Source organism: Myxine glutinosa, chromosome 6, assembly GCF_964187855.1.
Source record: "Myxine glutinosa chromosome 6, kmMyxGlut1.1, whole genome shotgun sequence".
NCBI lineage: Eukaryota > Metazoa > Chordata > Myxini > Myxiniformes > Myxinidae > Myxine > Myxine glutinosa.
The window spans coordinates 22,668,810-22,692,255 of record NC_136266.1 but is presented as its reverse complement, the minus strand read 5'-3'; the positions used below and the strand labels follow the sequence as shown (position 1 = coordinate 22,692,255).

Sequence of the window (23,446 nt, the reverse complement as noted above, 5' to 3'; positions counted from 1 at the left end):
TAACGAAATGAAAAGTCATCTGCTGTATGTATAAAAACGTGTGTACTTTGTAAGGCAATAAATATCGGGAAACATTTTGACGTCGGAAGCGGATTGTCTGGATTGGAGAGATCCAGATCCGCACGTGGAGAGTCTGGTTCGCATCTTACTATTGTACTGACTCAGAAGACCAGCACATAATGCTTGATTTCATCGTAAAGCGCATCGTGCTGCCTCTGCCATGGAATAACGACGTACCCAGGGATAATTCGCACACTTGTATGCGAGGATCAAGTATAACGGGGTAAAGTTACTCGATGAGGGAAGACGATCTTCAAACGTGTTCCTTGATTTGCGTAACGGGCGCACACCATAGGCATAGACACCTGTCCGTAAATCGGTACAACCTCAGCTTCCAGCGTTCAAAGCGACAAGACGTCCGATCGCACAGCTGCGTCGGCATCAGATCTGGTCTGTCCATCACCGAGTTAATGAATGGTCGTGCCACCGCATGCTGGGTCTCTGCCTCCCAGGTCGTGCTAATTGTCTGTTTCACCCAACGTCGGTGGTGTCTACGGTCTACACGATGATGCGAGTGGACATTTGTAAATGATCGATTGTTCGATTCATTGAAACAGGATGCGGACATCTTGGGTGGGGTCACATCAAGCACGTGCTGCACGTGCTGAGGTCAAACGGGATATCCAGCGTGCTTGTAATATGTTCAGTGTAAAACTAGTAAAGCTTTTTCAAACAAAGGAATGAAATTTGTACATATGTAACTAGAACTGCACTCAGTAGAGAGCATACCTCCACCTGGTTGGCCGTATCACTCAGTGGTGAAGAATCACGAAAAAAATTCTACTAGCCGGATCCGGATCTTCACCAAAATTGAATCGATTCTTCCTTGTCACACACACAACCTGTCCAACAAGTTTCATCCAAATACATACATAACTTTTTGAGATATCCTGCTATGTATCGTTTTTGGCCCGATCTCCCAATGCTGAAGAATCACTTTAAAAAACTAAATAATTATCATATCCGAATCCATATTCAGATCTTCACCAAAATCGAATCGAATCGTCTTTGTCAGACACCCATCCGGTCCACCAAGTTTCGTCCAGATCCATCCACAATTTTTTGAGATATCCTGCTATGTATCGTGTTTGGCCCGATCACCCAATGGTGAAGAATCACTTAAAAATTCTACCAGCCGGGTCCGAATCCGGATCTTCATCAAAATCGAATCATTTCGTCCTTGTCACATACGCTACATCTCTGCCAAATTTAGTCCGAAACCGTCCACAACTTTTCGAGATATTTTGTTCACAAACGGACAGACAGACAAACAGACAGACAGGGGTGAAAACATAACCTCCATTCACCTTTGGTGGCGGAGGTCAAAATAAACATTCACCCCCCTCCCCCCCCCCCCCCCCCCCCCCACTGCTTTAACTCTACCGTACTGTATGTGGCATGGCACGAGTATTTACACCGTATGAACTCCAGGGTTCTAGCAACTTCATACTTAATGAGATTGATACAAGCAGGACAATGCTGTAATCAAAATGTTAAACAACACTGTGACTGAATGCATCACCATATCCTCCATGCTTCCCCCAATAACCAATCATGACAGGAAGGGACTTGAGATGTCACTTTCAATTTCAAGCATGATGATGTCAATATCTATGATCAATATCTATGATATTGTTGTGGATATGAGAATTGTGTTTTTTATTGTTGTGTAAATTGTTGCAAAAATATCGCCCTCCTTCCTCCAGTTGTGTATAAAGGTCAAAGTACGTCCCGTAATTAGGTCATAAACAATCACGTTAGCCAATCTTAGATTTCCTCCTTGTTGGTAGTTTATTTCCTTATTCTATGTAGGTTAAGGCTGTGTCTTCCATTAATTGACCCTCCATTGCACCGAATTCAAATAGATAGATCCCCTTTCATTGTCAATAACAAAGCCTCGATTGCCAACTGCATTCGCCGCAGCTATTGAGCGGTTTTCACCGCGACTCCATTAGCCACGAGGTGGGCTTGGAGAAGAAGGGGGAGGAGCCGCCGAATCCAGGGCGTTGGCCGCCCCTCGTCATCAAGGGCGGAGCCAGAGAGCCCGTGCCGACCAATCAGGGCCGAGGCGATCTCACCGATGGGCGTGTTCTAGAGGCCGGCGGCTGGATCGCCCGCGGCGTTATAAAAAGCGCGCGCGGAAGCCTTGCAAAAGTTGAGTCAGAGATACGGCAGAAGTGCGAAGTGCCAAGTGCGAAGTGCCAAGTAGAACAAGTGCCAAGTGTGCAGTGCCAAGTGCGAAAGAACAAGTGCGAAGTGCGAAGTGCCAAGTGCGAAGTGCCAAGTGAGAAGCGCCAAGAGAGAGGGTTGCACAGAGGTGCCAAGAAAGAGTTCTAAGGAGCAGCTTTGGAGAGCGCACGGTGCACCGGAGGAGCTTCGCCGTGCAGTTTGGAACCGCGGCGGTTTGGCGATCCCAGCTCGAGTATTGACGGCGGCTGTCCGCTTCCAGCCCGACCGATCCCCGCTGAACCTTCCTCTCCCGCCAAGCTATTCCTCCTTCCAATCATCCCTGCCTGCAAATTCCCCATTCGTGTGAGTCCGTCTGTTTGTTCTGTCCAGGGTATTAAGTAAGACTGCATAGGTAAGCTAGAATTTTCACTGTGTCCTTCTGGTCCGTCCCTCTGTCTGCTTTATTTTATTATCCTTCCTTCTCCTTGGTTTCTTTTGGTTGTAAATAGTAATAAATTATATTCGTATTTCCTACTTCTGTCTTCCTCTTCTTCACATCCGTGTCGCCTTTGTCTTTTCCCCATTGAAAACCTGTGGCATGATTCGGCCCACGTTTAAGGAATCGGGTCTTAGTAATTGTTAATAGTTCGGGCCGCGGCCGCCATCCGCTCGGCAAATCAACACCTTATCCGCGGTCCGTAACAATATCTATGATACAATATCTATGATCTGGTCGTGGTATTCTGCACAGGTGATTGTTAAATAGTGCTCGGGAAAGTATACTGTAGTTTGCCATTGTGCACGCACACCTGTGCAATACGTTGGTCACGTGATACTTTCCGCCGTGATATAGATAAATTGCTGCCAACCCTGCTATGTTGGATCAAAAAATAAACAAGGAAATGTAATTGGCTGTTCATGAAATTGTATTGCACCCAGGACAAGTTATGCTGAACAAAAATTGAAACAAATGTGTTTCAAGCTGCAGAAGCAACATTCACAAAATTACCAACAACTTTGTCCTGAAGTGAGAGGATGCTGCTTTGCAGGAAGAGAGTACATCAAAAAGAAACTGTAACAGCATTTGTAGAGCACATAGTCTCTCCTCGCACATCCATTCTGAACAAAAATACCATCGTCAACTGAACACGCGACTATTTTTGTCCACTGCTATTATGGGATGTATACACGTACCATCCATGCACCCTATTACGTCACACGGTTTCTTGGCATGGGTTACATACGTCATAAATTTAATTATTCACTCACATAGATCAGGTATATTAAGTTTCACGTTTTTTGAATAAGGATTTCAATTCAACCAATTATGGCTGGAATACCACTTCATTGATGATGTCCTCATTAACACACTATATACACCATTGGGAGGAGAGGAGGTGGGAGTGGAGAGTTGTTGACATATGCCAAGTTTCGATTTCTTTCGTTGAGCAGTTTTGGAGAAAATGATGTCCAATTTTTTTAAACCAATATGGCTGCCATACCATGTGACGTATGATATCAGAGTTACAAACAAAATTTTCTACACATGGAATCCCTCCTATGTTTAAAGTTTCGCATCGATCAGACAAGTGGTTGCATATAAAAACATTTTAAAAGCGGAAATATTTAAATGTGGACATGCGGGAGGACGGGGACGGACGGACGGACGGACTGACGGACGGACGGACGGACACACACACACACACACACACACACACACACACACACACACACACACACACACACACACACACACACACACACACACACACACACACACCAATAGTTTCACATCCGCTTTGGGGTGAGACTAAAAAACGGATGTATTGACGTAACATTCATATTATTTAATCACAGCTTTGAGTAAGATTATCTCCTGGACTGTGACCTGAGATAAAGGTCATTGGTGGAATCTTATTTTGCTTCAAAGGGAAACCCAAACACTCAGACCACCTCAACATGAATCTATCCTTACAAAATAAATATGATGTGCCTTTTTCCGATTTATAAAGTGGGTAATTTTGCAATTAAAGGTCTAAATCATCTTCTTCACGATTATCAGTGACGTTGCACCATGAGGCCGAGCGCCACTTCCGCATTGTTTACGGGTTACATCGTGGTACGATTTAACTCAAATGACGAATAATTTTCGAATTTATTCAAATATGTCTCATCGATGCATCCTTGGTGGTTGTAGTAATGCAAGTCGAGATGGTTTCATGCCACACCAATGACCAAAAGACCCTAAGTTTACAAGAAATTGTACTAGGCTTATCCGAAATAACAAAGTGAAGTGTGGTGCTACACACACAACTTGCTTGCTAAAGAGGTAGGCCACAACGCGTTTGATAACCAAAAGAGTCTTTATTAAGAAAGCTCAAACTGCAGCACTGGGTGGGCTCGACCTTGGAGCCCGCATATATGTGCCGGGGCCACGCCTAGTCCCCGGGCGTGGCCGATCGGTCGATAGGCGGGGCATGCCTTCCAGTTCCCCGCCTGGACGTTCGCGCCATCTGCTTTTGCGTTGAATTCGTGTCCTCTTGCTTGTGTCCGCCACATGCGCCCCCCTAGAATTCCCGCGCACCTGAAGGGTGAGTTTGCGGGGAAGCCAGATGACCCGGCCGAAACGCCCCCTGGCGATGGGTGCCGGTCTGGGGGGTGGCGGGACGGCGGGGCTGGGGGGTGGCGGGACGGCGGGGCTGGGGGGTGGCGGGACGGCGGGGCTGGGGGGTGCCGGGGGTCCGACCGCCGGGGGGCGGCCTCGACGCGGAGGAAGAGCTGCTGGCGGGGGTGCCGGGGGTCCGACCACCGGGGGGGGGCCTCGACGCGGAGGCACCGGGGTGAACCTCCGGGCGGTCTCCTGAAGGGCGGAGCGCTGTTGTGCCGCGGACCAAGGAGCCGTGGAGTCGGGGATAAATTCACCCGGTACCCGCAGTGGTTGCCCGAAGACCAGCTCCGCCGAGGCCACGCGCAGGTCGTCCTTGGGCGCCGTCCTGAGACCCAGCAGGACCCAGGGGAGTCTGTCGACCCAGCCGCCGTCGCAGAGGCTGGCCCGGAGCGCGGCCTTCATGGAGCGATGAAAGCACTCACACAGGCCATTGGCCTGGGGGTGGTAGGCCGTGGTGCAGTGTAGTTTCACCCCGAGCCCTTGCGCCACCGCGGCCCAGAGCTCCAAGGTGAACTGGGGGCCGCGGTCGGACGAGATGTCCGAGGGGGCACCGAACCGGGCAACCCAAGTGGCGATAAAGGCTTGCGCCACCTCAGCCGCAGATGTCGCCGCCAATGGGACGGCCTCCGGCCACCGTGTGGTGCGGTCGACCATGGTGAGGCGGTGGGTGAACCCTCGCGAGGGGGGCAGAGGTCACACCAAGTCGACGTGCACGTGGTCGAACCGCCGCTCGGGCACCGTGAACGGGGCCAACGGTGCCTGAGTGTGGCGGTGGACCTTTGCTGGCACGCGAGGCACGTCTTGGCCCAGTCGCGGACGTTCTTCCGGAGGCCATGCCAGACGAACTTTGCCCTGACGAGTTTCTGGGATGCCCTCGCGCCAGGGTGGGACAGGCCGTGGATGGCGTCGAACATCGGGCGCTGCCAGCCAGCGGGCACGATGGGGCGAGGCCGGCCGAGGGAGACGTCGCATAGGAGGGCCGTGCCCGCGACGTCGAACGGCACCTCGGTGACGCGGAGGCCCGTGACGGCGGTCCGCAAGGCCTGGACGCCGGGGTCGGCGGTCTGGGCCTCCGCCATCCGGGCATAGTCGACCCCGAGTTGGACCGTGTGCACGACGGACCGGGAAAGGCAATCCGCCACTGGGTTGTCCTTACCCGCCACGTGACGGATGTCCGTCGTGTACTCGGACACGGCAGAGAGGTGGCGCTGCTGCCGTGCCGACCATGGCTCGGCGACCTTGGCCATCACGAACACAAGGGGCTTGTGGTCATCGAAGGCCATGAATGGGCGGCCCTCCAGCAGATGGCGGAAGTGTCGGACCGCCAGGTGGAGTCCGAGCAACTCACGGTTGAAGGTGCTGTACCGGCGTTCGTGCGGGCAAAGCTGCCGGCTGAAAAACGCCAGCGGTTGCCAAGCACCACGCACACATTGCTCGTGCACCGCGCCCACCGCGTAATCTGACGCGTCGGTGGTGAGGGCGATCGGTGCATCGGGCGCCGGGTGCGCCAGCATGGTGGCGTCGGCCAGAGCCAGCTTTGCGCCCGCGAACGCCGCGGCCATCGGCTCCGACCATGCGATTTCACCTTTGCCCGGCTTGCCCCGGAGGGCCTCGTGCAAGGGGCGGAGGAGCTGGGCGACGTGGTGCACGAAGCGGTGGTAAAAGTTCACAATGCCCAGGAACTCCTGGAGCCCCGTGACCGTGCGGGGCCGCGGGAAATCCCTGACCGCCTCCACCTTGGCCGGTAACGGGACGGCCCCGTGCTCGGTGATGCGGTGCCCCAAGAAGTCGATGTTGGTGACACCGAAACGGCACTTGGCAGGGTTGATGATTAGGCCATGCTGGCCCAGGCGTTCGAACAGCGTGCGGAGGTGGAGCAGGTGGTCTTCCCGGGACGCGCTTGCGACTAGGATGTCGTCCAGGTAGACGAACAGGAAAGGTAAGTCGCGCAAGACGCTATCCATAAGCCGCTGGAACGCCTGAGCCGCATTCTTCAACCCGAAGGGCATCCTCAGAAATTCGAAGAGGCCGAAAGGGGTGATGACGGCCGTCTTCGGGATGTCGACCGGTTGGACGGGGACCTGATGGTAGCCCCGGATGAGCTCCACCTTCGAAAACACGGTCGTGTTGGCCAACCGGGCGGAAAAGTCCTGAATGTGCGGGACCGGGTAGCGGTCGGGGGTGGTGGCATCGTTGAGCCGGCGGTAGTCCCCGCACGGCCGCCATCCCCCGCCGGGCTTCGGCACAATGTGCAGCGGGGAAGCCCAAGCGCTGTTGGAGCGCCGTACGATCCCCAGCCGCTCCAGCGTGGCGAACTCCGCTTTCGCCACGGCGAGCTTCGTGGGCTCGAGTCGGCGTGCCCGGGCATAGACCGGCGGCCCGACCGTGGGGATGTGATGCTCCACCCCGTGTTTATCGGCCACCGCTGAAAAGGTGGGCCGCATGAGGGCCGGGAAACCAGCGAGGAGGCGGGTAAAGTCGTCCGCTGCCGGAAGCGTGCAAACTAAACTCGCCGGGACGGAACCCTCCAGCAAGCCGCTTGGCAAGCCGCTCGGTGAGCCGCTCAACGAGCTGCTCAGCGAACAAGCGAGCGAGCTAAAGGTTTCGGCCTGGACGAGCCGTTTGTGCTTTACGTCGACCAACAACCCATTCGCACATAGGAAGTCCGCACCGAGCAATGCCATCGGCACGCTGGCGGTCACGAACGACCATTGAAAGCGTTGCCCGCCGAACCGCAGGGAGAGGCAGCGCTTCCCGAACGTGCGGATGGGTGTACCGTTGGCGGCAAGCCACGCGGGGCCCCGGCCCACGGTTCGCTTGTCGGACGTGTAGGCTGGGATGGCACTTACCTGCGCTCCTGTATCGCAGAGGAAACGGCGCCCGGACAAGGTGTCTTCCGGACAAGCCCGGACAAGAATATGAGGCTGCCGGAATGGCGGATGCTCAGGGCCGCTACCGAGCGCCGGCCAGGTCGTTTCCCGTCTTGTCAAACGAGCACGGCGGGCAACACTTCCTAGCCTTGTGGCCGAACCTGGCGTGGTAAGAGCACCAGGCTTGCGGCGCAGGGGGCTTCGGCGGCCGCGGTTTTCTCGGCGGCGGTGGTGGTGGGCGGGGCACGGCAGCAGCCACGAGGGATGCAGCAGCAGCAGCCTCAGCCTCAGGATCCACGACGGCCGCACCGTAACCCGACCGCGTCTCGCAAGCCGCGAAGAACTTGTCGGCCTCTACGGCCAGGGCGCGGGGTTCCTTTATTTTGGAACCGGCCAGCGCGAGGCATACCTGTGCGGGTAGCTGGCGTAGGAAAAGCGCCCGAAATAAAAAATCCTGGGCTTGGTCACCCAGCAACGACAGCATATAATCCATCCGCACGGATGGTCGTGTGTCGCCGAGTTCGGGAAGGTCCAGGAGGCGGTCGGCCCATTCGATCTCAGTGAGGCCGAACGTGGCGATGAGGAGACGTTTGATCGCCCCGTACCTGTGGTCGGCCAGCGGGTGCCGCAGGATGGACACGACTCGGGCGGCAGTGCCGGGCCCGAGGGAGGCGACCACGTGGTCGTAACGGGTCTCGTCCGCCGTTATGCCTCGAAGCTGGAATTGCGCTTCGGCCTGCACGAACCACACATCGGCCTGTGCTTCCCAAAACTCTGGCAGTTTTACCTCGACAGCGTTGTTGGCCATGGCGCGTTCAGTGGTCAGCGACGGCTGACCCAATCGAGGTCACCATTGAAGTGTGGTGCTACGCACACAACTTGCTTGCCAAAGAGGTAGGCCACAACGCGTTTGATAACCAAAAGAGTCTTTATTAAGAAAGCTCAAACTGCAGCACTGGGCGGGCTCGAGCTTGGAGCCCGCATATATGTGCCGGGGCCACGCCTAGTCCCCGGGCGTGGCCGATCGGTCGATAGGCGGGGCATGCCTTCCAGTTCCCCGCCTGGACGTTCGCGCCACCTGCTGGAGCGTTGAATTCGTGTCCTCTTGCTTGTGTCCGCCACAAAAGTGTGAATCAGGCCTACAAAATATTCGTTTTTGTGTTCGGGACATTTTACACAGAAATGTTATGAAAAAACAGAGATGTCTATGTGTTTCAAGCTAACTGGATCTTGTGGATATCCACCATGATTGAGAGAGGATGCGATCTCCCCCACGATTAAGCGGAAGAAGCAAATGTCGCTCAAATCTGTAACACAATCTCCACCGAGCTACCAGCATATGGACACGGGCGATTTGAAGGGTGAATCGAACACCTGTGTTAGTCTCCCTGCAACTGATCTCACCTCACTAGATATGCTGGCTAACATTACCGCCACCTTTCCCGACACATCTGAAGAGCTCAAAAACCTTAGCCAACAATACGCAGAAGCCAGGGCTGCGGAGAGCCAGAATGGCCTCCCTTCATCCGGGCCCCATTCAAAAAAAAAACTTTTTTTAAAACAGTAACTGTCCCTCCCCCCACAACCCTCCATCAACCATCACCCTAGCTAACAATACCCACAACCACCCCACACCCCCCTCCAAACATCCCCCCACAATTCCCCATCAATGGTCGCCCCCACATCACCCACCACAATCCCACACGAACATACGGACAAACTATATCTTCAAATCGATTTTCATTCTGAAGGAGAGGAGATGTAATGTATTGTTGTTCCTTTTCCGTGTTTTGTGAAATAATATACATGCTCTTAGCACTCCAGCGGGATCGCGTGAGATATCGCAAGATATTGCTTGCGGACTTCCTCTCTGGTCGTAGTCAACGTGTGGCCCTGAATGGATTTCTCTCATCTCCCCTTCCTGTAATGGCTGGAGTTCCCCAAGGCAGTGTTCTGGGCCCTGTGATTTTTCTGGTCTTCATCAATGATCTCTCCGACTCTCTGGAAAATCCTCTCTATCTCTTTGCTGATGACTCCACTCTCTGCCGCTCCATTCCTCATCCCTCAGATCGGCAGTCTGCAGCCTCCTCACTTTCTGCAGACCTGGACAAAATCACAGACTGGTCAAACACGTGGAACATGTCTTTCAATCCTGACAAATCTCACACTCTTACAATGTCTCTCTGAAAGGACCGACTAGAAAACCCTCCCATCGGCTTTCTCAACAATCCTCTCCAAGAAGTTCTGTCGCTCAAGCTTTTGGGTCTCACTATCTGCCATGATCTTTCTTGGGAAAACCACATTTCCAAGCTGGCCTCCAAAGCCAGTCGCTGACTGGGCATCCTCCGTCGTGTGAAGTCCTTCCTTGGCACACCTGAGCTCCTCACCACATGCAAGGCTTTCATCCGCAGCTCAATGGAATACTGTTCCCCCCTCTGGGCCGGTGCTCCAGCCTCACACCGAGCTCGGCTTCATGCTGTTGAAACCAAAGCTTTCAGAATCACTGGAATCTCCCACGATGAAACTAACTCCGAGGGCCTTCCACTCACTCACCACAGGCAGGTTGGTGGTCTTTCTGTCTTCTACTGACTCCTCTCTGGCCTTGCTCCCCCAGCTCTCTCTGTGCTGTCCCGCAAATATTCCTACAGGTCGCACAAGATATGCCAGCAACCCACTTATGGTTAAACTGCCAAAATCAAGACTCTCTGCTCACCTTCACTCATTCATTCCTCTTTTCTCCCACCTCTGGAACAAACTCCCCCACTCTCTTCAATCCCACTCCTACCTCCAGGTCTTTAATACAGCTGTTCACCACCATCTCTTATCTTCCCCCATCCAAAACCTTGATCTTTTCTACCCCCGCTAATTCACCCCAGATACACTTTTTTGAAATTCCTATTTCCTTCCTGGAAGTCCTTGCAGTGTCCATGTGTTTTATACCTCTCCCACCTTCCCCCAAGCCCTCTCCCTCCCACAGTTCTCTCGATGTCCCTGCTCTCAAATGTTGTGTTTGTGTCTTTCCCCTCTCCTCATGTTGTTGACCGCTCCCCTTATTATATGTTTTATGTGTCCGTTTTTTTTTTGTTGTGTTATGTGTCGGTTTGACTTTTTGTGTTATTAATGTTAGCTCTTTCACGAGCCTCGATGTTGTGTACAAAAAAAAAACAAAAAAAAAAACACGCCACAGCCTAGGCCTGACAAATAAGCCTGCTATCTCACCCACCCCCATCCTCCTCCCGCCACTCCATAATCCATCAATACCCATACCTTCCCCATCCCCCTCAACAATCCCCGATCAACCGTGTGCCTGAGCCCTGGGCGGTGTATGTGTTGTGTCCGTGCCGTATTTCCTCTGGAGTAATACAACTGATTTATCAATCAATACAAAATCCTTGATAAACCGTCAATTGAATGGAAAAACAAAACATACCAATCTGTAGTGAACATTCGACCTGCGTTTTCAACTGCGCTGCCAACACCGCCATCTTCACGAACGCCATCTTTGTCTGAATCGCTCGCACAAGGTTCAAAACGATTCGGATCTACAATATCTCCGAATGTGTTTCTTTCACCAATTTTGTATTCAACTGTCATCAAATCCCACTGATCAATTTAAACACACCGAGAACAATCAGAGTTGCTCGTGATGGTGGAATCAGTATCGGAATCCGAGCTCGCCACGCACTAGTTCTATATGTAAATCCGCCATTTTTGTCAGGGTGAGTGAATGGTGTGACGACACTGAAAAATCGAAAATCGACACTTTTTGAGACTTTCTGATTGTAATTTTTTGTTAAAACTACCCTTCAAATTAGACCGTGATTAATGGTTTTCAATGGTTTTCAGAAATAAACATATGTTTGGTATTACAGAACTTTAATATACAAGAAAACAAACACGACATAATAACAATAACACCAAAGCCGTTTTTCGTGCAGTACTCCTACAGGCGATTCACTGCAAAAGACTAGAAGATGTGAGAGATATTGCATTTATAACACTAGTACACCCGCTAACTACGGGAGGGGCAAAAAGGGTCATTCCTCTTTGGGGTACATAGATTACAGTCGGTCTATGGTCGGGTCTCAAGAACATTGGGTGTGTGTTCATTTACCAAGTTTCTTGTGGAGAGATCGTCAGGTGGTTTAAGCATTCGAGCAAGCACTCCATTCAAAACCCTTAAGGAACGGCTGGCTTGGCAAGCGCTAGCTAGCTGCTTGGTAAATGAGCACAATCTGAGCTGAGCTTCTCCCTTTCAGTTTCGTTTTAAACAGAACAGAAGGAGCGAGTATCAAAAGTTCACTACGAAAAACGCCACGTTAGCGCCTGAAGGATCATCATTCATGTTAATAACCCACCACTTATGGGGTATATAGAGTACCGTAGATCTTCCCTCAGTTCTCTGTAAGTAAAACTTACCTCACGCATGTCGGGATTCCTCCAAATTTCTTCATTAGCCACTGTTTATTAGCGAAAGAGCATTAGCGACTGTTTAAAAAGCTAATCATAAGTGTTTGTGGTTCATAATATTCATTAATGTTCATTACGGTAGAGGCCGTTGCTCCCACGAAAACCATGATATTGCTATTTATATACGTTTACTCGCCGGAAAACCACTTGCACTTGGGGAGGTGGGGATATTTTTGGTATTAAAATTGTTTTGTAATAACATTAATATTACGCGAATATATCGTTCGTTTTGATATTCGAAGCGGCCTTGGAAAAACGCCACGATAAAGCTAACTTAATATGGATATACACCTCAACATGCAACCCATTTACGGCAATGGCGGGGAAAACCCGCTCGGGGGAGAAAACCCCCTTGGGGAGGGGGGCAAATGAATGCGCTACAACCTTCATTGTGTCATCCTGTCAAGTTTGGTTGAGATTGGATAAGTAAGGACGGAATGTATTGGCGTCAAAACTTCATCAAACAGACGGACAGACACAAATGGCGTATTTTAGTATGATAATGATGTCTATATAACAGCGACAACGATTGGTTGATCAGTCATGACGTCATTTGACAGCTGTCTGACCAATGGGTGCACATTTCAAAACGACCCTCAAGAAGAACACCAACAGCAATGCGATGCTCTTGTAGACCTCCGACATGTCGCAGCTATAAAAGTGCTATTTGACAAAAACATTATATCGGTACCGTATTTCATATATGGTATTTAAAACTCCTTCAAACCACTCATTCACTCATCCATATAAATATTTAGTACATTCTAGATCCGTGGTTCTTAACCTGGGTTCGACCGAACCCCAGGGGTTCAGTGAGCCAGTCTCAGGGGTTTGGCGGAGGTCCTCCGAAACGCATTGCAATTTGTTTTTTTTGTTTTTTTTGTTCTGTATCAATTTTGAATCTATGTGTAATTACGCTTATTATTAATATTATTATTATTTTGCTATGTACGTTACAAACGAATGGAAATGTTATTTGCAATTGTATTCCTATCCCATTCATGGTTTCTCTGGTCTGTGTTTAAGATAAGTTGTTTCACACTGACTGTCATAAGTTGAATCAATGAGCAACTTGCTAATTATTCTGTTGATGGTGCTTACTTGCTTACTTACTTACTGGATTTTGGACTTTGCAGGTGTTCGGAAATTCCAGTGAATAGCCTCGATTAGCTTGCCGTGTGCCGTGTGTCATTGGTCACGCCTTACTTTGGAGTTACTCATTAATTGAAAAGTAAGTTGGAATGTTTGTGGATATGCAGGGCGGGTTCAGAGTTATATTAAAGTCAAAAGTGGATGGTGATTATAAAATATGATTGAATTACTCAGAAAATTAGGTGGAGGTGATATAACTCCTTTGGTCGCAATTCAAAACTAACAATTCGCAGTTTTCTATGTAATATTATAATGGGATTTGAGGTGACATAGAGTTGAGTAGATAATAAATCCCGTTATCGTAACTATAAGTTATGTTTTCTTCGTTAAAATTTCTCAGTTTTCAGAGGGGTACTGATTATATTTAAGCATGTTCCTTTTTAAATTTTTGTCATATAATTATTTGCCCGAACTCAATGAAGATCAGTTTGTTACTTTTTATTTTTATTTTTTTGCAGTATGTCGAGCAAAAAAAGGAAGTGGTCGGAGGATTACGTGCGGTACGGGTTCACATGTTTGACGGAACAGGACGGAAGTCAGCGTCCTCAATGCATGCTTTGCAATGTCAAGTTGAGCAACTCCAGCCTAGCACCAGCAAAACTACGGGAACATTTCAAAAAAACTGCACGGCGAGGGGCAGTACAAAGATGCAACGCTGGATGAATTCAAATTGAAGAGAGTCCGATTCGACGCAAGTGCTACCTTGCCCACTCTCGGTTTCGTTCCAATTGACAAACCGATCCTCACCACGTCATATGAAGTTGCGTACCTGATCGCAAAGCAGGGCAAACCGCCCACCGTTGGCGAGACACTCATCAAACCGGCCGCGTTGAAGATGGCCAACATCATGCTGGGAAAAGCTGCTGAAAACAAGTTGTCTCTCGTTCCACTCTCAAATGACACCATCAGATGCAGAATCGACGACATGAGCGACGACATCCCCGCCCAGGTAGTTGCAGATTTAGTCACGAGCCCGACGAAATTCAGCCTTCAACTCGACGAGACCACCGACTTTTCGAATTTGACCCAGCTCATCTTATTTGTGCATTATGTCAAAGGAGACGAGATCAAGGAAAACTTTCTGTTCTGCAAGCCTCTCACAACAACGACGAAGGCAGCTGACGTGAAGAAGCTTGTGGACGACTTCTTCAGAAGCAACGGCCTCTCGTGGAACATGGTGTCTGCAGTTTGCTCGGACGGAGCTCCAGCCATGCTGGGATGCAACCCCGGTTTTGGAGCGCTGGTGAAGGCCGATGCACCACACATCATCGTCACGCACTGCGTCCTGCACAGATACGCGCTGGCATCAAAAACCCTGCCTCCAAAACTGGCCAATGTTCTGAAAATCGTCCTTGAAACTGTGAATTACGTGCGAAGCCGTGCTCTGAATCATCACATCTTCAAAGAGCTGTGCAATGAAATTGGCTCTGAATTCGAAGTCCTTCTCTACCACTCTAACGTTCGATGGTTATCACGAGGGAAGGTAGTGAGCCGTGTTTTTGCCTTGTGTGAAGAATTAGCCCTGTTTTTGCGAGAACACCAGCATTGCCATGCAACGCACTTCCAAGAGTCAGAGTTCATCCTCGCCTTGGCGTACTTGGCTGACATCTTCGATGCACTCAATCATCTCAATTGCCAGATGCAGGGTGGTGGAGTGAATGTCATCAAATCTGAAGAAAAGCTGAGCGCTTTCGGAAAGAAGTTACCGTTGTGGAGGTGGAGAACAGAGAGCGACAACTTCGCGAACTTTTCACTACTGGACGAGTGCATGAGCAGGATCGAAGATTAGTCTGAAGTTGGAGGCACTGCTGTACCGGGGGAGCTGAAGCAAGCGATTGCGATGCACTTGGATGAGCTGGGAAAGTCATTCGACGGCTACTTCCCCGACCAAGAGCAATACCCAGTATGGGTGCAGCAGCCGTTTACTTTCGACGTTGCAACGGCAGATGTCAACTACCAATACCTCGACGACCTCATCGAACTTCAGCAGAGCCAGACTCAACAACAACTCTCTCAACGCTCTCAACGTTTTGGTGCCGCCAAATGGAAGGGTATCCTCACATCGCTAAAATTGCCCTTGAGATCCTCACGCCGTTCGTTACAACGTATCTCTGTGATCATGCATTTTCGAAACTGGTGGACATTAAAACAAAGAAAAGGAGCAGGCTTGCATGCGAAAATGATTTGAGGGTGGCCCTTGCAAAAACAAAACCACGCATTTCCCAGATCGCCTCCTGAAAAGAAGAACAGAAAACGCATTAAGATGCAATTCTTCTTAATTTTTTGGTCAAATTTGAGGGGTTCCGCGAGTGTTCGGTGGGTTTCGTTAGGGTTTGGCACCTTTAAAAAGGTTAAGAACCACTGTTCTAGATGGACAAGAAAGTTGAAATTTTGCAGACTGATGTAACTCGATGATGTAACTGATGTAACTCGATGTAACAGCTCAATGGAATACTGCTCTCCCCTCTGGGCTGGTGCTCCTGCCTCACACCTAGCTCGTCTTCACGCTGTTGAAAGCAAAGCATTCAGAATCATTGGAATCTCCCGCGATGAAGCTATCTCCAAGGACCTCTCACTCACTCACCGCAGGCAGGTTGGTGGTCTTTCCGTCTTCTACCGACTCCTCGCTGGCCTTGCCCCCCCAGCTCTCTCGGGGCTCTGTCCCGCAAATATTCCTACAGGTCGCACAAGATCTGCCTGCAACCCTCTTATGGTTAAACTGCCAAAATCAAGACTCTCTGCTCACCTTCACTCCTTCATTCCTCTTTTCTCCCGCCTCTGGAACAAACTCCCTCACTCTCTTCAATCCCACTCCACCCTCCAGGTCTTTAAAACGGCTGTTCACCACCATCTCTTATCTTCCCCCATCCAAAACCTTGATCTTTTCTATCCCTGATAATTTCACCCCAATTCCACTTTTTGAAATACCAACTTCTGTCCTGGAAGTCCTTGGTGTCCTTGTGTTTTATACTTCTCCCACCCCCCCCCCCCCCTTTCCACGCCTCCTCCCCCCAAGCCCTCTCCCTCCCACACATCTCCCTGCTCTTAAATGTTGTGTGCTCTCAAGTGTTTGTGTGCCTCCCCTTCTCTTGTCTTCCGCTCCCTCTTTTTATATATTTTGTTTGTCTGGTTGATTTGTTTGTGAAGTAAATGTCAGCTCTTTCACGAGCCTCGATTCAGTATACAAAAAAACAAAAAAACAAACAAAAAAAACAGACAAAATTCCAAGAAAAATCACAAAACTGTCTCAATTTTCAAAAACCTTAAAAACAAGCAATCATTTGATTATTCCATTTCCATGGCATCCTTATGGTGATCAAATACACTGCCCGGTACAAATATATCTGCACCACCAAGGAAAAGGAATGAAGACACTTAGCTGTTAGAAGTTGTTAAAATGTTAGATAAAGAAAATGTTCGTTGAAAAAAGATGGCATGCTTGTGCCCACCCCCTAGGAAGAGTCTGGGGAAGAGGCCCGGAGAGAACATGAAATATTATTTATTTCTAAAAAAAAAACAAGTCAGGAGACGACGATGGTCCACGAGCGAGCGGTATTCAATGACAAAGGACGGACTGTAACCGAAACAGGCCCGGACAGGCCAGGCCCGGAAATGTCAAAACGAAGGTTACTGACCTTGAAATGAGATAGAAAATAATGTATTAATCAGTTATGAGGTTAGTTAGCTACACAATACCGAAAATTCGGTGAAAAATGAAATGAAAAAAATAAATAAATAAATAAATAAATAAAAAATGAAAAAGTATATATGAAAAATCGAGCTCCGTGGGGCTAGACACATGACATTGGCCTAACCAAATATCGAAACCCCTGTCAGATTCCACCAAATCCCTCGGAGAAGATGTAGCTTGAACTCGATTACCCCCTAAAAAGACATCTTTTTCGGGCGTGGCTCCGCCCACAATGGGCGCAATACGCCCACTCTAGGCAGGACACAACTTGATAATGATATCAACCTCCAACCCATGTTTCATCAAGATCGGATGATATCATCGGGTAGTTATGCTGCGGACAGACAGACACACACAGACAGACGCACACACATGACGAATATAGTGGTCACTTGATAACTCGTGAACCAATATTTTGAAACGGAAAATCACTGGATTCCAATTCGCAGTGTTTGAACAGCCTGCACTGCACAGCATGATCAATTTATATTTTGCATTTTGTTTACTCAGTAAGGCATTCCTTCATCATCATATCACTTGTAATGTACTGGACTGCGTGCACGTTATCACACGTGTCAAATAACGCGTTTAGCAGCTTCTTACCATTATCAGGTCGCATGCGCTATCACAACATGGCTTTGGCGGGAAGAGCCAAAACAAAAAGATTGAGTCTTTCACTTTCAGGGGAATTGAAAATCATTAAGGATATTGAGGCTAAAATGAAAAAGCCAGTGAGACATCACAAGAGATTTGGCACTATCAAAAAGTACCCTAGGAACCAAGTGGAGTAACAGAGCTAAGGTGCTCTGTAACAGAGAAACTTCAGCCGTTGGGAATGCATGCTTGCCCAGGATCTTTAAGTGGGTTTGAGCCCCCACACGTGATTAGGCTGACAACGTGGTACACATAGTGAGTGTATGTGCGCAATGTAGTATTGTCATGGGTGGTTGTATGCAGTTATGGAGCCTGTACGGATTCTGTCGGTAAAAACCCCGTTATAGTGAAAACCCCTGTATAAGGAACAGAAAATACAGGATGTACCAAAAAGACGTGGCCAACTTTGGTTATTAATATGTTGAGTAACACAAATGATACAACGGTACCCTTTGTTTTCTATGATACAGAAACTCATAACCTTTTCTTTATTTTCATGTCTGGTAGTTTAACGTAAAATAAAATAGCGACCTCACAGGAGAAAGCTCAGTGCATCAAATAGTTCACTGAGATGAGATCCGACACGCAAGTTCAGCGTAATTTCCGTACAACGTATGGAAAGAATCCTCCATCGTGGACTAGTATCAGAGAATGGTACAATAAGTTTAAAGAGACTGGAAGTTGTCCAAAACAGAAAAGTACCTATCGACCAAGCAGAAGTGCAGTAGACATTGAACGAGTGCGTGAATCATTTCAACAAAGATCCAAAAAATAAATCTGACACACATCCAGAACTGGGACTACCAACCACCACTACACACAGGATTTTGCAGGAAAAAAAACCTGAAGCTTTATGTCTATAAGGTGCAGATTCTGCAAGAACTCAAACCAAATGACGGACCCAAACACAAGGTGTTTGCCTTGAAAATGCTCAGTCGCACAGAGAATGAGGAAGATTACCTGAAAAGAAAAAATGGTCATGTTCACAGACAAACACTTGCTTTCATGTATCAGTGAAGGTCAACCGGCACAATGTGATGATCTAGGGCTATGAAAACCCCCACGTGGTCATTTAACACATACGCGACAGTCCAAAGGTCAATGTGTGATGTGTCCTTCTCCATGGCCACTTGGTAGATCCGTTTTTCTTTGCGGAGGATATAATTATTACTAGAACATGTTGGAAGGATTCACCTTTCCAGAGGTTGAAGACCTGCAATCCGATATCATTTTTCAACAGAAAAATATTCCTCATTGGGCCCTCATTTGGGCCTTAGTTGTTTGAGCCGTCCTGAATGAAAAATTTCCAGGTCGTGAAGAATCACTTACAGAATTTTAAAAATTCTCGTATCTAGATCTGGATTCGGATCTTCACCAAAATTGAATCAATTTTTCCTTATGATACTGTCCACCAAATTTCATCCAAATTTGTCCCCAACTTTTTGAGATATCATATACTGTATATAGTTTTTTGCCCTATCTTTCAATGGTGAAGAATCGCTTTAAAATTCTCAGATACAGATCCAGATTCGGTTCTTCACCAAAATCTAATCATTTCGTCCATGTCATATACCCAACCTCTCCACCAAATTTTGTACAAATCCGTCTACAGCTTTTTGAGGTATCCTGTTCACAAACAAACCAAACAAACAGACGGACAAACAAACAAGAAGGCATCAGGCAGTAGGTAGCCTGACAGGTATGACGAACATCGAATCAATAATTTCTTGATTAATTGTGTAATTTAAATAAATAAATCAAAATCGTAAAATAATTAATTTCTTAATCAATTGACCAAACATAAACCACCACTGTTTCATCTGAATCTGTAACATTTTGAAAACTAAGTAATTAATCCATAAATTGAATGATTAATTAATTAATCAATAAAAAATATATACCTTTTACAGCCAAATTACTGAGGTCAATGTCATGTCTAAATATCAGCTTCCTAACTCAAAAGGTGCCTGGGATATTGCCCAGATGAGAAAGAAAATAAATACTTAAACCAATAATAATTAAGTAATTAACCAATTAATTGATTAATCAAAAAATAGTTTTTGTCAAAGACCTTGTTCACTATTGTGCCCAAATTTCAGCTTCCTAGCTCGAAAGGATGGTTGAGATATCACCCAGACAAACGAGAGAACCTTGAACCTTTGACCTATATACTCAAAAAACATCGACAGCCTCACTTTTGTCCTTCGGAATCCTCTGGTAAAGTTTGACAAAGATAGCTGAAAGCGTTCACGAGTTATAGCGCTCTCGGACAAACAAATAAGGCAGACCGACATACGACGGAAATTTTCAATTTTCATCATACCTAACAAGAAATATGTCATGCATAGCAAGATATTTGTGAAATCCCTAAAATAAGTTGTTTACCTTTGGCCTTTGTTGATCTTTTGGCATATGTTGACCTAAAAAAATATTGGTGGTTGAATTCAATGATCAATTGAGTACCAGTTCACTGGTAATTCTCTGAATGTCGCAAGAGGCGACTAACAGGGTTGGTGGCAGGAAGGGCATCCGGCCATAAAACATTGCTTCACAAAGGGGACCACGGTGCCCGAAAAAGGCCAACCCCCGCTCTGTGGGGAAATATGCCCTCTAAAGGCGCTTCAATTCAATGATCAAGCATGCAAATCCTCTTCAAATTTCAAGTCAATGAGATGAAAATCGACGATTTAAGAAATTTGGCCTATGTTGACCTATTCACCTTGAGACCTCAAAAATAATTGTTGGTTGAATTAAGCGAAAGGATATGCAAAGTATGTTCAAATTTCAAGTCAATCAGATGAAAATGGGGGATTTTAGAAATTTCACCGTTGTTGACCTTTGGCCTATGTGTACCTTTTGACCTCAAAATCAATAGGCTTCTTCCTTATGGCCAACTCTGCCGTTTGGTGAAGTTTTGTAAAAATCGGTTTAAAATTGTGACCTGTAGGTGATTGTGACAGACAGACAGAGATTAACAGACAGAATGACGCACAAGACCAATACACTTGGAAAAATCTTAGATTTTTGAAGCCTTCGATTCTGCATTTAAAATGATTATTTAGTAATATCTTGCTAGCATGTGAAATCAATGCAATGGTTCAGTTATTTGAACATTCTCTTGGATCACCTTTTTTGACAATCAAACGTAGACTTCTTCCACCTTTTGGGCCTTACAATCCCACTCCAGGTCAGTGCACAGATAGCAGTTAAAATGTTGATTTCCTCCTCCCAACTACCTTAAAGGGTTAAATATTAATTTTATCGGTACCTGGTGTTTTTCCATTTTCCAGCTCTTTTTGGGCTCTACGTACCTCACATTAAATCACTATTAGTTCTTGGTCATATTCTCTTCCTCCAGAGGTTGCCATCATATTGCTATCTCATTTGTATAGAAGTTCACTATCTTCCATCTTTCTTTTCACCTATGTTTTTTCTGTCAGATCCTTTCCTCTTCTACTCTAAAGGAACCCAATCCGAGACCTAAACTTTCCTGAGATCTCTGTGATATTTAAAATATATATTTCTTGTTTTTCCTGTTCTGTTGTCACTTTTTATCTATTTGCATTCTTCTTTGAAATGGTTGTTTTTTACATCCTGGCTTGTCGTTGGAAGTCGGAATTTAGTCGCTTAATGTCCTCTGGTTGATGTGCCTTTTGTTTTCATCTCTTTTCCTCTGCTTGCAATATTTATTGCCTCCTCTGACAGTCATTTTGCCTTCTTTGGGCTTGCTTTTTGAATGTTGCTTTTGGCCTCGTCTTTTACAATATCTTCATCGCCTTCGACCATTTTGTCTTGCATTCTGTCAACCAAGTCCAGCTCCGCAAAACATTTTTTCAAAACCTTTATTGCATGTTGTTTATATATTTTTTCAAGGTTGCATCTGGTCAGAGATTTTTTTTTTCACCTTTCTCAATTTCAATGGAAACTTTGCCACAAGGAATTCATGATCTGTCCCACAGTCTGTGCCTGGCTTGTACTTTGAAGAAATTCCATGTGAGTGCCCCTGTTCTTGTTGAAATATTCAAAGTGTATATTCGCCCTTTGCTAGAGTTCATTGTGCCCGTGTGGGGTTCTGGCATTAAAAGGGCTCAGAGTGATGAGATTAAACGACTCCAGAAGCGTGTGCTCCATTTTATTGCGTATACAGCTATTCAATCCTATGCGCAACAACGAAGCCATTTTGGTTTACAGTTGTTGAGCAGGAATGAGCTTCTCTTGCGTTTTGGACTTGGTCTTCTAAAATGTGATTGTCACCGTGATATTCTTTCTCCTACCCGGCAATCTGTTTCTCGATATAATATGCAACTCAGAAATACTCAACATCTTGACCTACCTCAGTGTAAGTCTCAAAGATACAATAATTCAACAATTCTTTTTTTGACTACAACACAACAACAACAGGCATTTTAAGGCCATTTTCCCTGCTAGATCGGGGGTTAGCCTTGCGGTCCCCATGACAATTATTTAAAAATATATATATATATATATGTAATAATATTCATATAAAATTACATTACTGTACATATTATGTATTCAAATAAGTGTATGGAATAAACAAACATACATAATCAAACAATAATAAAAATATAACAAATTCTATCAACAAAATAACCAAAAATAGCCGAAAACTTAAGAACAACAAACAGATATTATGCATGTAATTGATTTTGTGCACCGACACAACAGAATTAAGCATTTCAGTCAAAAAAGGACGAAATGCAGTTTGGATTTATGCCAAGAAGAGAAACGACAGACACGCTTTTTATTGTAAGGCAGTTGCAGGAGAAGTACATGGAGAAGAGGAAGAAGTTGTTTCTTGGGTTTGTTGATCTGGAGAAAGCATTCGATAGGGTTCCACGCAAAGTATTGACATGGGCATTGAGGAAGTTAGGAGTGGAGGAATGGTTGATCAGAGTAGTGATGGCAATGTACGAGAGAGCGCGCACAGCTGTAAGGACGAAGGACGGGAACAGTGGTGAGTTTGAGGTGAAGGTGGGAGTGCATCAGGGGTCGGTACTAAGTCCACTACTATTTGTAGCTGTGATGGAGGTGCTGGCTCGGAATGTAAAGGAGGGTTTACCGTGGGAGATGTTGTATGCAGATGATCTGGTGTTGATTGCGGAGAGTATGGATGGACTGAAGGAGAAGATGAACAAGTGGAAGGAATGTATAGAGACAAAAGGTCTGTGGGTGAATATCAGAAAAAAGAAGGTGATGGCAAGTGGTAAAGCATTTGGGGAGGTGGAAATAACTGGGAAGTGGCCCTGTGCTGTGTGCAGGAAGGGTGTCGGAGTGAACCCCATTCAATGTACAATGTGCGCAGAGTGGATTCATCAAAAATGTGGTGGTCTGAGAGGGTCATTAACCAGTGTGGCATCTACATTCAAGTGTAAGGTGTGCACAGAGGGAGCTGCAGGTGGAGGAAATGTTGAGTTGGATCTTGGAAACGGCGTGAAGCTGGAAGGTGTGAAAACATTTTGCTACCTAGGAGACATGTTGAATGGAGAAGGTGGATCAGACTCGGCAACAGTTGCTGGAGTGAGATGTGCATGGAAGAAGTTTCAGGAACTGAGTGGCGAGCTGACAAGGAGGGCAGTGTCGTTGAAGTTAAAGGGAAAGGTGTATGCTGCATGTGTGAGAAGTGTTATTATTTATGGGAGCGAGACATGGGTAATGAACGTAGAGCAGCAACGAAGGCTGGAAAGGGTGGAA

The 23,446-nt window shown here is 47.1% G+C and overlaps 1 protein-coding gene across 3 annotated transcripts in view; it reads right to left on the bottom strand.

Annotated features, from left to right (window-relative positions):
• Nucleotides 1-23,446, bottom strand: part of LOC137429645 (arf-GAP with GTPase, ANK repeat and PH domain-containing protein 1) — a 644,187-nt gene that overhangs the window by 418,214 nt on the left and 202,527 nt on the right. The gene's annotated exons all lie outside the window — the stretch shown is intronic.